Source organism: Thermobia domestica, chromosome 5 (assembly GCF_964235325.1).
Source record: "Thermobia domestica chromosome 5, izTheDome1.hap1.1, whole genome shotgun sequence".
NCBI lineage: Eukaryota > Metazoa > Arthropoda > Insecta > Zygentoma > Lepismatidae > Thermobia > Thermobia domestica.
In genome coordinates, this window is record NC_137458.1 from 276,558,400 (window position 1) to 276,574,839 (window position 16,440).

At 35.0% G+C, this 16,440-nt stretch overlaps 1 long non-coding RNA gene across 1 annotated transcript; it reads left to right on the forward strand.

Annotated features, from left to right (window-relative positions):
• Positions 1 to 1,228: 1,228 nt before the first annotated feature.
• On the forward strand, positions 1,229 to 10,655 carry LOC145684871 (uncharacterized). The gene is made up of 2 exons (XR_014131420.1): positions 1,229 to 1,352; positions 10,383 to 10,655. It is a non-coding gene; the product is annotated as an uncharacterized LOC145684871 (long non-coding RNA).
• Positions 10,656 to 16,440: the final 5,785 nt, after the last annotated feature.

Genomic DNA, 16,440 nt, shown 5'->3' on the forward strand with positions numbered 1-16,440 from the left:
AAAAGTCATCAATCTTTTAGGAAACTGCATCACGTAATAGTGATTGTTATTGCAGTACTAGTGTAGAATTAATGAAAACCAACTATTCTACAACTGCTTGTGAAGTTAACCTAAAAAAATACCGTATTATATATAACTTGTTACTATTTCCCTAGTTCATAATTATTATAAACTAGCATAATATCCGGTCTTCGCACGAGAACGTTTCATTTTGAACATAAAGATCACCAATCAACTTAGGGACCGCAAATCCTTTGAATTCGACACTAATATCGATCATTTTCAGTTATTTTTGCATTCCCCTGCACTAACAGGAGTTTTGGATTCAAACGGCATTGGAATTGTCACTGTTCATCTCAGCGAACCCGTAAACTATGAATCCGACTAATATCGGTCATTTTCGATCATTTTGAACACCTCACACTTTCGATTATTTCAACACCTAATTTTTTGCTGTGTAGTTTTCTTAGAAAAATAAATTGGAAGTGTCCCTTTTAACAAAGAAATAATAAAAAAAAAATGATCAGAAGGATCCCAGGTCAGTATTTGTAATACACAAGTTCACACCAGTACTTACGGTTTAGAATGAACCTCTTTTCTAATTTTAAAATATGGCAACACTACTTCGGAAAGATGGAAACTCTAGATATTCAGAGCCGTTAATCTAAAGTAATTCATAGTATATCCCTGAATCTTAATGAATTTTACAAGTTTTAAGACTAACACTAGAAATACTAAAATTAAACAAAAAAAAACTACTTACGAAATATTAACAAAAATCCTAAGTTAAAAAAAAAGTTTTCTTCGTATCTTGCAAATATGAATCTCAACACGTAATTAAGCTCATTAAGAATGCAAATCAAGTTCTGTTAAATCTCCACTAATTAACAAAGATGGAACATATTACGAAATGAGAGGGAAAATGTAAAGACCAGTATGTTATTGTATATGTATAAAAATAGAAAGAGAAACTTCTTGGATTTGGCAACATTGTGTGAAAACCGCAAATGAAGCCTGAAGATAATAGAAATCAAAGGTTCTTGATAATGAACTCTTTACAAGAAAGATTTATTTTCCCTCTTGCAAATTACACTTATCCGTTTGAGAGAGTAATTTCATTCAGAATTCTTTTAAAATAACTTTAAGTGTCCCTGAAAGTTAGAAAACAAATTAGAAAAAGCTGTACACGTACTACATACGTATAATACCTGGAAAGTTTCGCTACTTCCTCGCTGCATGGTATGCCCTGGTATTCACGTATAAAAACCCAAATTGTTGCTTAATCATTAGCAATTGCTTCGTAACATTAGCATTGTGAACAAGCTATTATCACTACAACAATGAAGGCTGTGGTAAGTTTTCTTGCAATAACCAGTTCCAGTGGCTACGTTAATTTTCTCTATTTAACAGTATTGAATACATTTATTTTTTTAAGCCTATTGATTATATTAGGAATTATTTTTCTGAGTTCTTTGAAAAAAATGGAATTTTAATGGATTGTTTTTAATCATTTCTTGTTCAAACCTTTAAATGTCTTATTTCGAGAAAAAAAAATCTTATATATGAGCGGCTCGGATGAAGATATTGTTAACCCTTTCTGTACGGAGGGCATTTTGACGTTTTCGTCGACTTCCAGTTATAGCTTCAAAGACTATTTACCCAATTGATATTGTTAAGACTAGTGCTGTCGAAATCGGTTTTTGAAAAAACCGAAAACCGGTTTTTGAAAAAAGTGAAATTTCATAAAACCGAAATGTCGGTTTTGAAAATCGGTTTTGCGGTTTCGGTTTTGAAAACCGCTTTTGCGGTTTCGGTTACGAAAACCGCTTTTTCGGTTTCGGTTTTGAAAACCGCCTTTGCGGTTTCGGTTTTGAAAACCGCTTTTGCAGTTTCGGTTTCCAAAACCGCTTTTGCGGTTTCGGTTTCCAAAACCGCAAATGTCACAAAAATTCGACAGCACTAATAACAAGTAACGACGAGAAAACAGCAAAGAATCTTTCCCCACTCCGGCAGTCACAGTTGCCAGATGGAGAGAAATTTCCCTCGGCGTAGGGAAAAAATGATCAAAATTTGCAGAAGGAAAAGAAGGTATTTTTTCTTAAAATGTTTTAAAGTGTAGGAAAATTCTTGGTGAATATACTTTTACAATTGGCAGAATAAAAAAAATAAGTTGCAATTTCTCAAAGAGGCACGGCTGTCGTTATTGGGAAGTAAAAAGATACAGAGTAAAATATGATCGGTGTTTCCTTCACGTATAAACTACTGCAGGTGTCTGGGACTTGCGATAAGAAGCCAGTCAACACATGCAAAACCACAACATTCACATTTATCGGAGTGGCAACAAATCAACAATAAAATTGTGTATTGAGATAGAGATTTTCTTTCTTTCTTTTCTCTTTCTTTTTTTATTAAGAAAGGGAGGTGGTGCCTTTTTGTTAACAAAAGAAAGAGTGGCAGTACTATTTTAAAAAAAAAGGGAAAGAGTAATAATAATAATATAAAAGATGTCAGTCTAAGTGGATGATATTTCAAATTGAATTTCATGAGTTGCATGTGTACTGATCTTAAATAGGGATATTATTGAGCTTAGTGTTGGCTTATTACCCTATTTTAGCGGGTACCACCCGATTTTCAGGTTCTATATTCGTTCCCCGCTTAAACATATCTTAATCACTAAAAACCACCTGCTTTTTGGGATTGGAGAAAAATCTACAGGACTTAGTTAATAAAGTGTTTGTATGGTATATTCAACGTAAACCGGTACACCTCTGACAATCTCAATCGCGATTGAGTTAAATTTGGACTCGCGCTCAGGCTCAGGCTCTGGGCTATCTGAGCAGTGCGCGTATGCAGAATCATTTGCTAATAAGAGATCTGCTCTAATGCACAATGGTTTTCTTTGTGTAGTTCATGTGTTTTTAATGTAATGTATTGGAGGTTCTATACGAATGAATATTCGTTTGTAGATGTAACAAAATACTTGAATTCATGCCTTCACAAGCTACAAAGAATGCCGAACGACAATTTCAAGTGTAACTTTAAAAACTCTTATAGAAGCGAATTTACGTTTCTTAGCCAGGGCAGAACTCAGTTTGAAGCAACATATTATGTCCTGTGAGATATATAAAGGTAACCAAGAAAGTTCTGTCGCTTTTTGTGAAGGTCTGTGTTCAATTGACCCTCCAGCTAGAATGAACCGGGACACCATCCTACGCTTTGGATGGAAAACACTATTGCATCCGCCAGACTGTCCGGACATTGTACCGTCCTGTTATCACCTGTTCCTTTCCTTGGACACTTACTTTAGAGGACTCCAGTTCAACTCCGTAGTAGAGGTGCTAAATGCACTTGATACCTTCTTCGCTTCACGGCAAACCAAGTTCTACCGCGAAGGAATCCATGCGCATCCCGAACGTTGGCAGAAGGTCATTGATACTGATGGGTACTATTTTTGATCTTCCAGGTACGTCTTAGGTGACATATCGATGCTCTAAGTGATAGTTCAAAAAGCGACAGAACTTTCTTCGTTACTTGTATACATATTTCATAAAACTACTGTATAAGTTCTAGTATCTCGAGTTCGGGAAGTCGGAATGTCAAAATTCGTTCAGATTCGAGTTCCTCGTGGTTTAGTTTACAAAATATATAAAAATCAGTTGGGGTCTAGTTTGCTTCCGTGTTCACTTTATGTTCGAATATCTCGAGTTCCGAAATTCGGAATGTCAAAATTCCTTCAGATACGTGTTCCTTGTTGTCTACTTTACAAAATATATAAAAATCAGGTGGGGTCCAGTTTGCTTCCATGGTCAATTTATGTTCGAATATCTCGAGTTCCGACATTCGAAATGTCAAAATTCCTTCAGATTCGTGTTCCTTGTGATCTAATTTACAGCATATATGAAAATCATGTGGGGTCCAGTTTGCTTCCCTGCAGCCGAAAAGTACATTGGAAGTGTCATCAAAGAAATTACTTTAAAAAAAAAAAAGGTACTAAGGATCGCAGGTCAGTATTTGTAACACAGAAGTTAACATCAATACTTACGGTTTAGAACCCCTCACTTTTCTGATTTTAAAATATGGTAACACTAATTTAGCTATGATTTGTACAACCATCGAACTATCCCTTTCGCTCTGTGCTGCACATATTACCATAATAGCCTTAGAGCAAATAAAAAAAGTTAAAACACACATATAAATCAATACATTTTTCTCGATCGATAGATGCTTTCACAATTGTTAAAAGGTGTAATTAAAAACAACAAACATTGTTTCTGCTTTGAAAAGGACAATCCCTTATAAAACCGCAAACACGGTTTCGGGCGGTTTTCACTTTCGAAAAGAGTTTTGCGGTATCAGTTTCGAAAACCGCATTTGCGGTTTCGGTTTTGAAAACCGCATTTGCGGTTTCGGTTTTGAAAACCGCTTTTGCGGTTTCGGTTTTGAAAACCGCATTTGCGGTTTTCGGTTTTCAGAAAACCGGTTTTCTCAAAAACCGAAAACCGCAAATGTCACAAAAATTCAACAGCACTAGTTAAGACCTTACATTTCAGAAGAAGGTGTGGTAATTTTAGGGTGTAGCTTTGATTGCAGTGTTGGCAAAGGCAGGGAATTATAAAAGAAAATGTAGGGTTGAAAATTCACCCTAAAAATCCCTAACAGAATTTTAAGATTTTTTGGAGCTGGAACCACTGTTGCCACTTGGGTCCAAGTCATTTCAAAACATTCTTTGGTCTGTCGACAATGCACAGTGAAAGCGCGAAGTCATTGCTGCCGTAAAAAAAAAAAAAGACTAAAAGGAAAAATTTTCACACATCGTACGCACAAAATTTTACAGTTTTTTTCACCTCAGAAGCAAATATCAAAAGTTATGCACGTGCTGCAGCTTCCCTAACAATCCTATTGAAACTTTCTATGGTGCGTTGTGTTGGCCAAAGATGACACTTTCAGATACTGGTATGTTTGTTCCAATCTAGCCAATAAAATTGAAATTATTCAAGGAAAAATTGATTATTTTTTAAAAAATTTTCATCTAAACCCTTGAATTAAAATTTTTCATGGCAGAAAATACTTGCACTGGGTAGATGCAAACCATCTTAAAATAAACTTTGGTATATTATTAATACATACTAGAAATACCATGTCGATATCTAAGAAACGGAGCTTGTAATAAAATATATATTTTAAAGTAAACAGAAAAGTAAAGAAAAATCAAGAATTAGAACTTAAATTCGAATTTTTCGATAGCCCCTTAACTACCCAATAGTAACGATCTGTTCTTGATTTTTTCAGTAACGACTGATATTCAACTGGTATTAAGTTGACATGCGGGGGAGGGTATTTATATACGTAAGGAATTATAAACAAAAATTTCGAAAATTTTGAATTTTTTGACCCGAAATAGGGAAATAATAATTTCCCTAGTTTCTAACACTGATTATGAGCTGACAACTCGTAAGTAGATCTCTCTAAAACCAAGGAAGTTATAAAGAAAAAACTAAAATCGAAAATTTCCGATTTTTTTTAACTTTCAGGCTCAAATTTGAGAGAGAAATTGGATACTCAGGAAAAGAAGCATCAGGATAAATTTTGGTTCAACCATATTTAGCATAGAAAAAAAGCTTCCCAATATCTTAATTAGTGTTTAGACAGCAGATTAGATGCGTGACTCAAACGTGTGAGTCACTTCCGGTCTCCCGTATCGAAAGGCTTATTACTTGGCATGGGTTGGGATTGGAACACAGCACAGTGTGTAAATAGCATAATTTCGAATATATACCCACAGGAGAAGCTTGTTTAGTATACGTCATTGCATTACATTGAACGGTAATGTTAAACTTCCCTTTTCCAATTTACCGGAAAGTTAGAAAGTGTAACATACCATTGTCCTCCCCGGAGCCCCTCATACAAATTCAATATTTATTAATCAAGTTTAATTAATATTAAATTTATATAATACAAATTCATTCCGAAAAAGCATAGAGTATTCAAGTAGACTAGTATAAGAAATCAGTAAAGTTCATTTTACAGAAAATAGAAAAATAATTCCACATATAAATCAATGGGCTAAAAAATAAAGATGAGTCAGTACTTGACACTGTTAGTACCGTAAAGTATCGATAATTCGAGTGCAATGGGCCAGCCTAATCCCAGATCAGCAATGTTGTTACAGGCTTTACTTACAATGTTAGATAAATTGTGGGACGAAAGGCAATAATCTTTCCGATATAAGTAAAGAATTAACGATCATGCTACTAGTAAACAGTGCTGACGTTTAGATAAATTTCTAATTTTTTTTTTTTTTTTTTTTTTTTTTTTTTTTTTTTTTTTTTTTTTTTGTACTGATTTGAAGATATTGAATCCAATGAAAATGTTTTAGAACATAACCGTCCATTCAGAAGAGCTAAGCTAGACTAGAAGCAGCACTTGTATCAGTCGTCCTCAGTTTTCCCTCCCAATTTACCCCCGTGGAAAATTCCACTAAATTAAAGGCAAAAAGTTGAATTATTAATAAAGTAAATAAATCGACAATACTCAAGTTGAGCAAAAAATCGAATTTCAACACAATTCCGGCTTGTTCACCCGGCGAAGCATATAATATCTCTCCTAGGGTGTTAATTGCCACAAATAACCCAGTCATTATGCAGCTTCTAGGTCCTTCTCCAGTTCTGGCAGAAGCAAAGCTTCTAGTAAACTACATGAACTTAGGACCACCAACTTCTCAACACCAAGCTCCACTCTAGGTGGTCCTCCTCCAAGACGCTCCAAATCAACAACAGTCGTTGATGCAGAACTCTAATAAAGTAGCAAACCATGTGCAACTCCAGGCGGACAGCCTCCAGCAACCAGTTCTAAGAGTACCAGGCTCTCTCCAGGACTCAGATTTTTGCGATGATGGGATGCAGTACGTTGACACGGAGAAGTCATGAAGCAACGAGAAAAATTATCTCAAAGTTGTAACCATCTCAAAATTGTAACCATCTCAAAGTTCTCTCATCACAAGTTTATGCCAATAGTAAAAGTCCCAACGTTTTGATGCATTGAATTTTTTATACTAATTTCAGGATTCTGAATTCAATGGAAATATTTTCAAACATATCCATTCTTAGAATCACGAGAAAAATTACCTCAAAGTTGCAATATTTATATTCATTTATATCTCAAATTTGAGATCACTTTTCTTGATATCCCCCCATGGATGCATATGTTTAAAAATAGTTACATTGGGTACGATGTTCGTAATTTGAGGGAAATTTCCCTTATCTAGGTAAATTTAGCAAAAAGAAAAAAGGGATTTTTTCGGCAAACGTGAAAATGGAGGTAAATTCTCGCTCAAACTGGTTGACCAATATAAATATTTAAACTTTTCTTTGCTCTTCAGGAATGAGCCAATACAATAGCAATAGTGTGTATTTGTGTGTGTATGTTCAAAATAGCATAATTTGTACCAATTCTTGGCTTTGTGTATTTGTGTCTGCATACTTTTTTAATATAAAGTGAAGAAAAGTTAAAAGAATAGAAACAAAAAGCAAACGAATAAAAGAAATGTGTCGTGCACTTTCTTTAATATAGCTAGATTAATTTTATCACATAACTTCTGTCATAGGAATTGGAAACTCAAAAAACTAGGGAAAATTTCATAACAAAAGGGAAAATTTTAGGTCAGTCAAGGGAAGTTTTCTTAAGGAAACCTACGAACACTGATTGGATTTAGTGTTCTCTAATTAGTATAAAAATTGCAGTTGGAAATATGCCCAACTGTGAGTACTTTTACCATTGGGATAAACGGCACTTCAAAGATCCCAAACTTCAGGTCATTTTTCTCGTGATCACGAGGACGGATATGTTTCAGAAGTTTTATTATATTCAGGATCTTCAAATTAGTATAAAAATCGCAATTAGAAATTTATCCAAGCGTTGGCACTTTTTGATAGTGGCATGATTAAGTTTTTCATTGATATATTATTAGACTTATATTATTACTATTATTATGTATAGCTGGTGGATGTAATTGCTCTTTTAGTGGCAGATGATACCCCCTGCATCGAATTATCGAAAATAATCGAAATATAGGGACAAAGAGACAAAATTTTCAATGCAATACATCTTCTATATCTACAGTATAGGATAAGCAAACTACAGTACATTTAATTTGAAACATAGTTATTATTATTATTGTAATGTACACATTGAAAAAACGGTGCAGTGCTATAAGGTTTAAAAACAAAATCTTTCAACGTTAGTGAATCAACCTTGGTTATGAAATTTCTACATCATAACCTGCAGCAATTAGCAATCTTGGATGTTTCGTCACGGTTTAGTCTCCAAATAGTTCTTGCACTTACATTTTCATACTAAAACTTTGCACAATACAAAACAAAAATCAAGCAAATATCTTGCAAGTAATTAAGACTTGATTGGAACATTAAAAAGTAACGAACTATGTAGAAATTTGCGAATTTTACTACATACATAACCACCCAACCGTTGATGTTAGAACATCTAACTATTTAACTGATTTGAAATCCGCACCTGATATGTATTGCTGTTTGTTAGTACTCAGGTTGTTTTCGGAAGACTTGGGTTCTACTAAACTCCGGATAACTGATACTCAAACGCTAAAACTTCGAGCGAAACTTCAGTAAATCATCTGAAATACAAGGATGTATCCAAACGTTCCAGGACTGAATCTGTAAAATGAAAGTTGTATGCTATAACCTAAGCGTAGCAACAACTATCGAAATGAGTAGACTTTAGGATCAGTTTTCACTAATTTTTCAAGTTTTCAGTAAATATTGACTTTATTTGTTTGTTTGCTGAAATTCTTCTTTTACATCCAAGGCTCCATAAGTGGTGGGTGGACCTAAATTTTAAAGTAAAACTCCAAATTACCGTAATGCTTTCAATTTTTAATCCTTTCCCATCGGGAAAGAAAGCAGGGGGACCATGTGCACCAAAAGAGTACAACGGTAGCCACTGATGTAATGGCATTTAAATTTATTTCAAGTATAACTTCTATAAATAAGACATCCTTGTTCTTTTTTTTTTTTTAAGACGATAATATTCTTCTCTGTACGATCTTAACCCTTTAATTCACGAGTTAATTCGGTTGTGTTTACTTTTTCTTTATGTTTTACGCAAGTGAATATAAAAATACACATTATTACCGGTACTCTTTTTAACTTGTGGAATATCAAGTTACAGGATTGATGCCATTTAGTATGATAATGCAACACTAGTGAAAACAAAGTTTGTTGTTAATCTTAGTGGATATCATGTGTGGTATGGATAATTGTGAAGATATTATTATTTCTGATGTTATGCACAAAGAAAAAAGGAATGTATTACCTATTTTACAAGTAACAAACATACAGCATCTTGCAGTGGTTCTAAAAACCTACTGAAGCAGTCAAAGTTTTGGTAAAAATAATGAACATATCTTTATAAGTTTCACAAAAAGTATATTATTACTACACAGGAACACTGTATTTGGATTTATAAGTTGCATAATTTTCTGTTAAATGTACGATTTACTAAATTATTATTAAAATTATAAAATACTCACTTTTAACGAAACAGGAATTGCATATGCAGTAGTGCATATCCTCTCCAAGCGCTTGAGTGCAATCCCATAAAATTTACGCCCCACTCCCAATGAAAAGTAGTACAGGAGACTGGAGTTGATACTGACAAAACTAAGATAAGTAGTCGTGGACTAAATTTTATTCAATTTCGATACTTTTTGCTGTCTTGAAATTATTATGATATAATTAAATTGGCTATTTTTAATGAAAAATTTGCTCCTACCCCCGCACGAAAAGTCTCAAGGGCGCAAGATAAAACCCGTCTGTATTCACCCTTGTCCATGTCATGGAATGCAAATACTGAAACCACGTTATCGCGAGCTGCGAGATGTAACGCGATTCACTTGTTTCTTTTTAGCACACACTTTCTACATAAGTGCCCGCACCTTCTAACGCCGGCCCTGCCAATAACGTAATAAAAAAATATATATGTACTACAAAACCACATGAATTTCAATATAGAGTATTTTGTAAAAGTTAAATATAGTCCAAAAATATAAGAAACGAAATTTTCATTTGTTATATTGGAAGTTCGAAATTATTTAAAATAAAATGTTTTAACACCTTAAACAGAGAAGGGGGAAGGAACTAAGAACTATTTAACAATTCTGAACATATCGCTACAGGGGCCTAGTGTGGGGCATTCATTTAAGCAACAATTTACTGTATACGTCTGTACCCATTATAAAATCTTACAGTATAAGGGTACACTTCAACTGCTTGCATCACCCGTGATAAATGAAACGGCCTAAAGGGGACCTGAACGTCCAACAACTAATGTTTGTATTTTATTTATTTCAGGCTACCCTTGTACTTCTCGTTGCCTGCATCTTCGCCATGTCCGAAGCTATTGGCATCGGAGGCTATGGTTTGGGTCTTGGATACGGCCGTTACCCAATTGGACCTGCTGAATTTACTGGTCTTGGACCACACGTTGGACCAATTGGCGGTTATGCCATTGGTGGTGGCGCTGTAATCCGAACTCCTTTCTGGGGCTAAGACTTCAATTTCTCCGATTAAAGCAATAATAACGATAAGTAATTAATTCAGCTGTTGTTGGTGAAATACATAATATGCATAATATTTGTCGTGTTTTATTTCTTACTTCATTGCACGTACAATATTTAAAGAGTGCTTTTTTCTTAGATGAAATTAGATGTCACGATGTTAACATTTAAGGTTGGTTTAGAGACACAAGTTTTGCCGATAGATGGCACTACTGTCTTCGTATCTCTCCCATGTATTTTTTTATCTTTCACGAAAATTCACGCTTTCTCTTACAAATTTCAACCTACAGACTTCAAATTTTTAGAAAAGGAACTTCATAATCTATCAAAGGCAATAATCCGTGCCGATTTTTTATTTAGAACTTTCTTCATTGTTGAAATGGCTTGATTGTTGAAATGGATATCCAAACCTTTAACAATGGAATTGTTTCAACAATGAAGAAAGTTCTAAATAAATAATCGGCACGGATTGTTCCCTTTAATAAGTTACGAAGTTCCTTCTCTAAAAATTTGAAGTCTCTAGGTTGAAATTTATAAAAGAAATTGTAAATTTTCATGAAAGGTAAAAAATACATAGGAAAGATACGAAGACTGTAGTGACATCTATCGGCAAAACTTGTCCCTTTACAGTAACCTTAATTATATTCGATTGATTTTAGAAGGATAACTAAAACCAGACGGTAAGGATAGCCAGAGGAACTGCCGTATCAAATCTCTTCGGGGCCCCATCTCTAGAGAATGTTTGTGGGAGCGTGAAGTGAAGGTGCCCCTAATCAGCGAGTTACTTTGAAGATGTGACAGATGAAGTTTGAAGTACGGTAGGCACCCCCTTATCATCCACACGAGAACGGTCTCCCTTGATTGATATTCTGGGTTGGTTGTACAGGGCCTTCGCTCATCAGATCCCTTGCTCAGTTATGGCTGGCCTTTTCCTTCTAGAGACAAGTAACAACATTACGACGAAACCAGCAACCTATAAGATCTTTCTACGACACCATGCATGACTGTCACCCCTGTATTTTGTCAACGTCATATTACCACCCTGCTTCGGTATCTCTGTCATAAGCAGGAACGTCATTTCAGATTTCGCTTGAGGGAGCAAGAGCACCACCGACATAAGACTTTCACGTTTTGTACTAAGTAGACAATTGATTAAAGTATATGTATTCCTCAAACTCTGGGAGGGGGCAATTGCCCCTTCTGCTTCCCCAACTAAATGACGCCCCTAGTCATAAGCTGAGAATGAAAACAGCAAAGCGTGCCATCACAGAGGAACTAGTTAGAGGTGATCGATCTGCTGGGTTACCTCAAATTTCTAGATCAGTTCTCTATGGTTTGTTAGGACTTCACACAACAAAAGAAGAATGTTGTCTTTTAGTCCTTTTCCACGATTACTCTTGTCCTTACTCCGTAACACAGATAAAGACTTCCATCCAGATGTTCATATCGAATCGGCTGAACCATACATCATCTAGCACCGACCTAACTTATTAACTTTCATCTATTCATACAAATGAGAGTCGTTTCTGACATTTGTGTACGTCGAGGTGTGTTTCTTTAAGCTTCATCGTATAGCACGCACTCATAGTATCACTCATAAAAGTTTTGCCGTGAATTTTATCGACAATGAACTTCGGCTATAATACGCCCTTCCGTACGGAGAAAAGGAATTACAGAACGTAGGGGCAAGGGTGCCGATCCTAGCCCAAAGCTCATGTGGGCCTCATGTATTTTTATGAATATATATTTTTATATGTCTTTTTTATTGTTATATGTATTATTACATGTATTTTTTAGTGAATGGGCCCCCCAAAGTTACAGGGAAATCGGTACCCTTGCGTAAGGGGCTAGTTCACCCTAGGTGTTTCGATTACGGTTTAAATGGTTCAATAGTATCACCTCGGAACCAATGGTTGAATTTCAGAGCCTATCTGAACGATACGCCACGTCAATATTTGATTTGTTTTTATTTATACATATTTCTGGGCACTAATGGCATCTATGGCCTTAAACCCGTCATGTATGAGGGATTACGTCCTTCTGTGAGCACGCTTATCAGAGGAAGAGAGGAAGGAAGGTAGCGGCCTGGAAACCTGTATGTTAGGTACTATCCCGGGAGTTGCCTGACGTGAATGAGGAAAAGTCTGACTCAGGATGACTGCCTCTAAATGTTGGCACGCCTTTTCGATCTTGTATCCCCTCCGGAAATCGAACGTGGGGCCGCTCGCACCAAAGGCTAGAGCATTAGCGTGTACGTTACGTGGGGCTTCGATTTATGATCTTATGTATTCTCTCCAGATAGATTACCAAACGCTGACACAAAAAAAGAAAAGTAGCCATTGCGAAGATTAATGTCTAATCTAAATAATTTTTGTCTCTTTTCTATAAATAAAAACACAATAAATCTGTCCTCGTATCAAATCAAAACAGATTTTAGCTACTTTTACATAACTTTGGCAAGGATGTAATAGGGAATAAGGGAAGATATGGCATTCGCCTACCTAATATTTTTATAGTCCAGTGTATACTCACCTTAAATTCACGAAGGACACTTCCAAAGACTGTAGCGTTGCATTACTGAACGTAGGCCTTACACTTGGGAAGATTTTTGTCATTTAACTTATTTCTTATAATTATGATAAGAAGTGATAATTAACCACTGAAGTTTCCACGGAATTATTAGGAAATTTTTCTTACAATGAAAATTTCAGCAACAATGTAACTCCATCCATCTTGACTTATTATTACTTAAATAATTAATATTTTTCTGACCGGAGTATGTACTACTTTATTAAAATTAAAATAATTCGTAACAGTTTCAATAACATAACGTTACCTTTATCAAACGTTAATTGGCATATCCATATTCATACTAATGTAAGTAATATCTACCTACTGTAGGTAGGTAATGTAGGTATTACCTACAGTAATATGAACATACATATGCCAATCAACGTCTTGTAAAGATAACGTTAAGTTATTGAAACTGTTACGACTTATTTTAATTTTAATAAAGAAGTACACTCATGTCCAAAATGATTGTAGCATATCTATAACTGTCTTCTTGTATGAATATAATTTGATGATGATTTTGCTGGTTACTTTTAACACTGATACTACGTGTATAATCGGGAAATGTATATTTGTGGTACATTTCATAGGAAAAGAATTATAAATACGAAAATTATAATGAGTAAAACAAAATGTTGCTAAATGGACAAGAAAGTTTTATTTTTGTTTTATTGTTCTTATTTACTGCTCTTTTGACACGAAATTTGCCACATACATGTCTTTGCCGATTATACACATATTAACATTATAAGAAATACCGGTCGGATTAGTTATCAAATTATATTCTTAGAAAAACATATTTATAGACATGCGACAATAATTTTGGACATGAGTGTACATACTCCGGTCAGAAAAATATTAATTATTCAGCAACAATGAACATTTTTGCTGCAACTTGAAGATACAAAAAGTGTTTTTTTTTTTCCTCTTCTTTCGTAGTTGGAATCCATCCCGAAAGTAATATGAGTGAAATTGTACATATTATGCGGGATGCAGTAGGTTTTTTTTTTTTTTTTTAAACCTTTGAGCATAAAGACATTGAATTCTACATATCGTCGATAGGCTGACATAACAGCGTATCTCACTTTCTTTAGTAAATTGACTTTATGTCTATTTTTGTGCAGCTCCTTTTATATTAGCCCTTATCATCTGACAAAGTAACAAATCTCAATTCCAAATAATGACGGCGTTATTCCTTATGAAGTTACAGATACTATGACCAAACCCATATTTATATATTGTGCGCTCCTGTGCTCTAAATAATTTGCCACCCCTTCTTCCCGCACAAACTTAAGTTTCAAACAAGGAAACTAGCCGTGATTTTGCAAACATACCAGCTCTTGTCGCTAGCAGTTTAGGTATGACAAGTAACAAAAGTTACATAATTTTTAAATGACGTAATTCTCTCAATGATGATTGTAGTGTGTGTTCTGCCCGAAGGTAGGTGTATGATCCGAAAGTCTCTGGACAAGGTGAACCCATGGTAGTTTGACATTGCCTTCCATGGGATGATGATGACGTACTAAGAACGGGACTTGCAGCTTAACTTGGAATCCTAATCACTTGTGTCCCCATCGGTAATCGAATCCGGGACCCCTTGATTACAAGGTAGCGAGCTGAACCACTCATCCATTGGGAACAGATTCTCTCAATACTGGCATGTAATTTATTCATGTAGGTTTTAATTTACTGCTCGGAGGGAATGCATTCTATTAATTCTTAAGCTGCCAGTTTCTAGCACTTTCCAACTCGAGAACCATAATAGATAGAAACATCCAATTTTAATATGTTTTAAAGCTCTCAGAGGAAAGATCCAAATGACCAGTTCTAGGTAACTAGGTCACACCTGAGCTGAGATATGGATATGGAGGTGCAAATTTCCCGTAAGAATAACCTGGGGGCATTTTAAAAATAATCGAAAGCGAGCAATATTAGAGTTGAATTCATAGGTTTTGGGGTCGCTGAGATGAATAGTGACAGTTTTAATCCAATTCAACTTCAAGGTCATACTCCACCTCCCACAGAAGAAATGACATTTTAAAAGTGATCGAAAACGACAGATATTAGTGTTGAATTCATAGTTTTCGAGATCGCTGAGTTTAACGGTACCAGTTTTCATGATGTTTAAGTTCATAGAGATAGCAGGGGATAACTTTTTAAAAATAATCAGATAAGCTAGCTAATTAGTAACTACTGCAATTAGAGCGAATTACATGCATTAACATACTTTCTCGCGCTTGGTCGTTGCTTATTATTTAATTGTGAATCTAAAAAAAAAATTCAAAATTTGGCCGCCCTGTGTTCAAGCACAGAATAGCACTTACCTAAATACTGGCCTGACTATGACAAACACAGAAAAATCCACTTTCTTCTCTCCTGAAAAGTTAACGAAATTGAGATGCGTCGTTATGCCACCCGACCGACAATATAGAAGTTTTCAATAAACATAAAACAGATAGATCAATAATTTCCATTAATGAAGGTGCAAATAATCCAGCGACACAACAGCTATTTGAACAATGAATACGCAGGCTTAAATTATCAGACGGGCTTTCGGTTCCCGAGATATAAGTTGTCCAATTTTGAGTCAGATTTTCGAAAATACGATCGCACATTTTAGTAAAGTAAATGTGAATATGATTTATGTTAATCCGCGTTGTTCAGCAGCATAGCTTTTCTTTCCGTTATTTCAATCAGATTTATTTCTTGCACTTACTTTTTCGAAAAGGATTTTCAAGTTCGAATTTTGTAAGCAAAACAAAATAAGTTTGCACTATTAACACAGATATTCTAATTAGGCCTATATCATCATAAAATAGTTATTCTGCATTCATTAAGGAAGATACAAAAAGAATTCCTAGTGTATATATATATATGACTGCAAAATTGGCCACAAATTGGACCTTACCAACCTCTCTGCTTTTCTACAAAAGGGCCTTTTGATAGACGTAATATGAAGTTAACCATACATTATTCAAGATTAGTAAAAATTCTAAATCAAAGAAGGATGAGGCGAAAAGAGAACAATTGATTGATTATTACGTGTTTCATTTGAACCACTTATCATAACATGAACTTTGATATACAGTATGTGCATTCTATCTACAGAAAAATGGCGGAGATAACGATCCCGAAGATCTTATGAGCCTTCGAACTTTCGAGCCTCCCTCTAATCATGAAACTTGTTTCACAAACAGAAGTTCTGTAGAGTTCTTTTCTTTAGTTCTCTGGGGAAGTCGGTTTCGCCACCACTGATCCAGAGAATACAAATCTATCGCCTT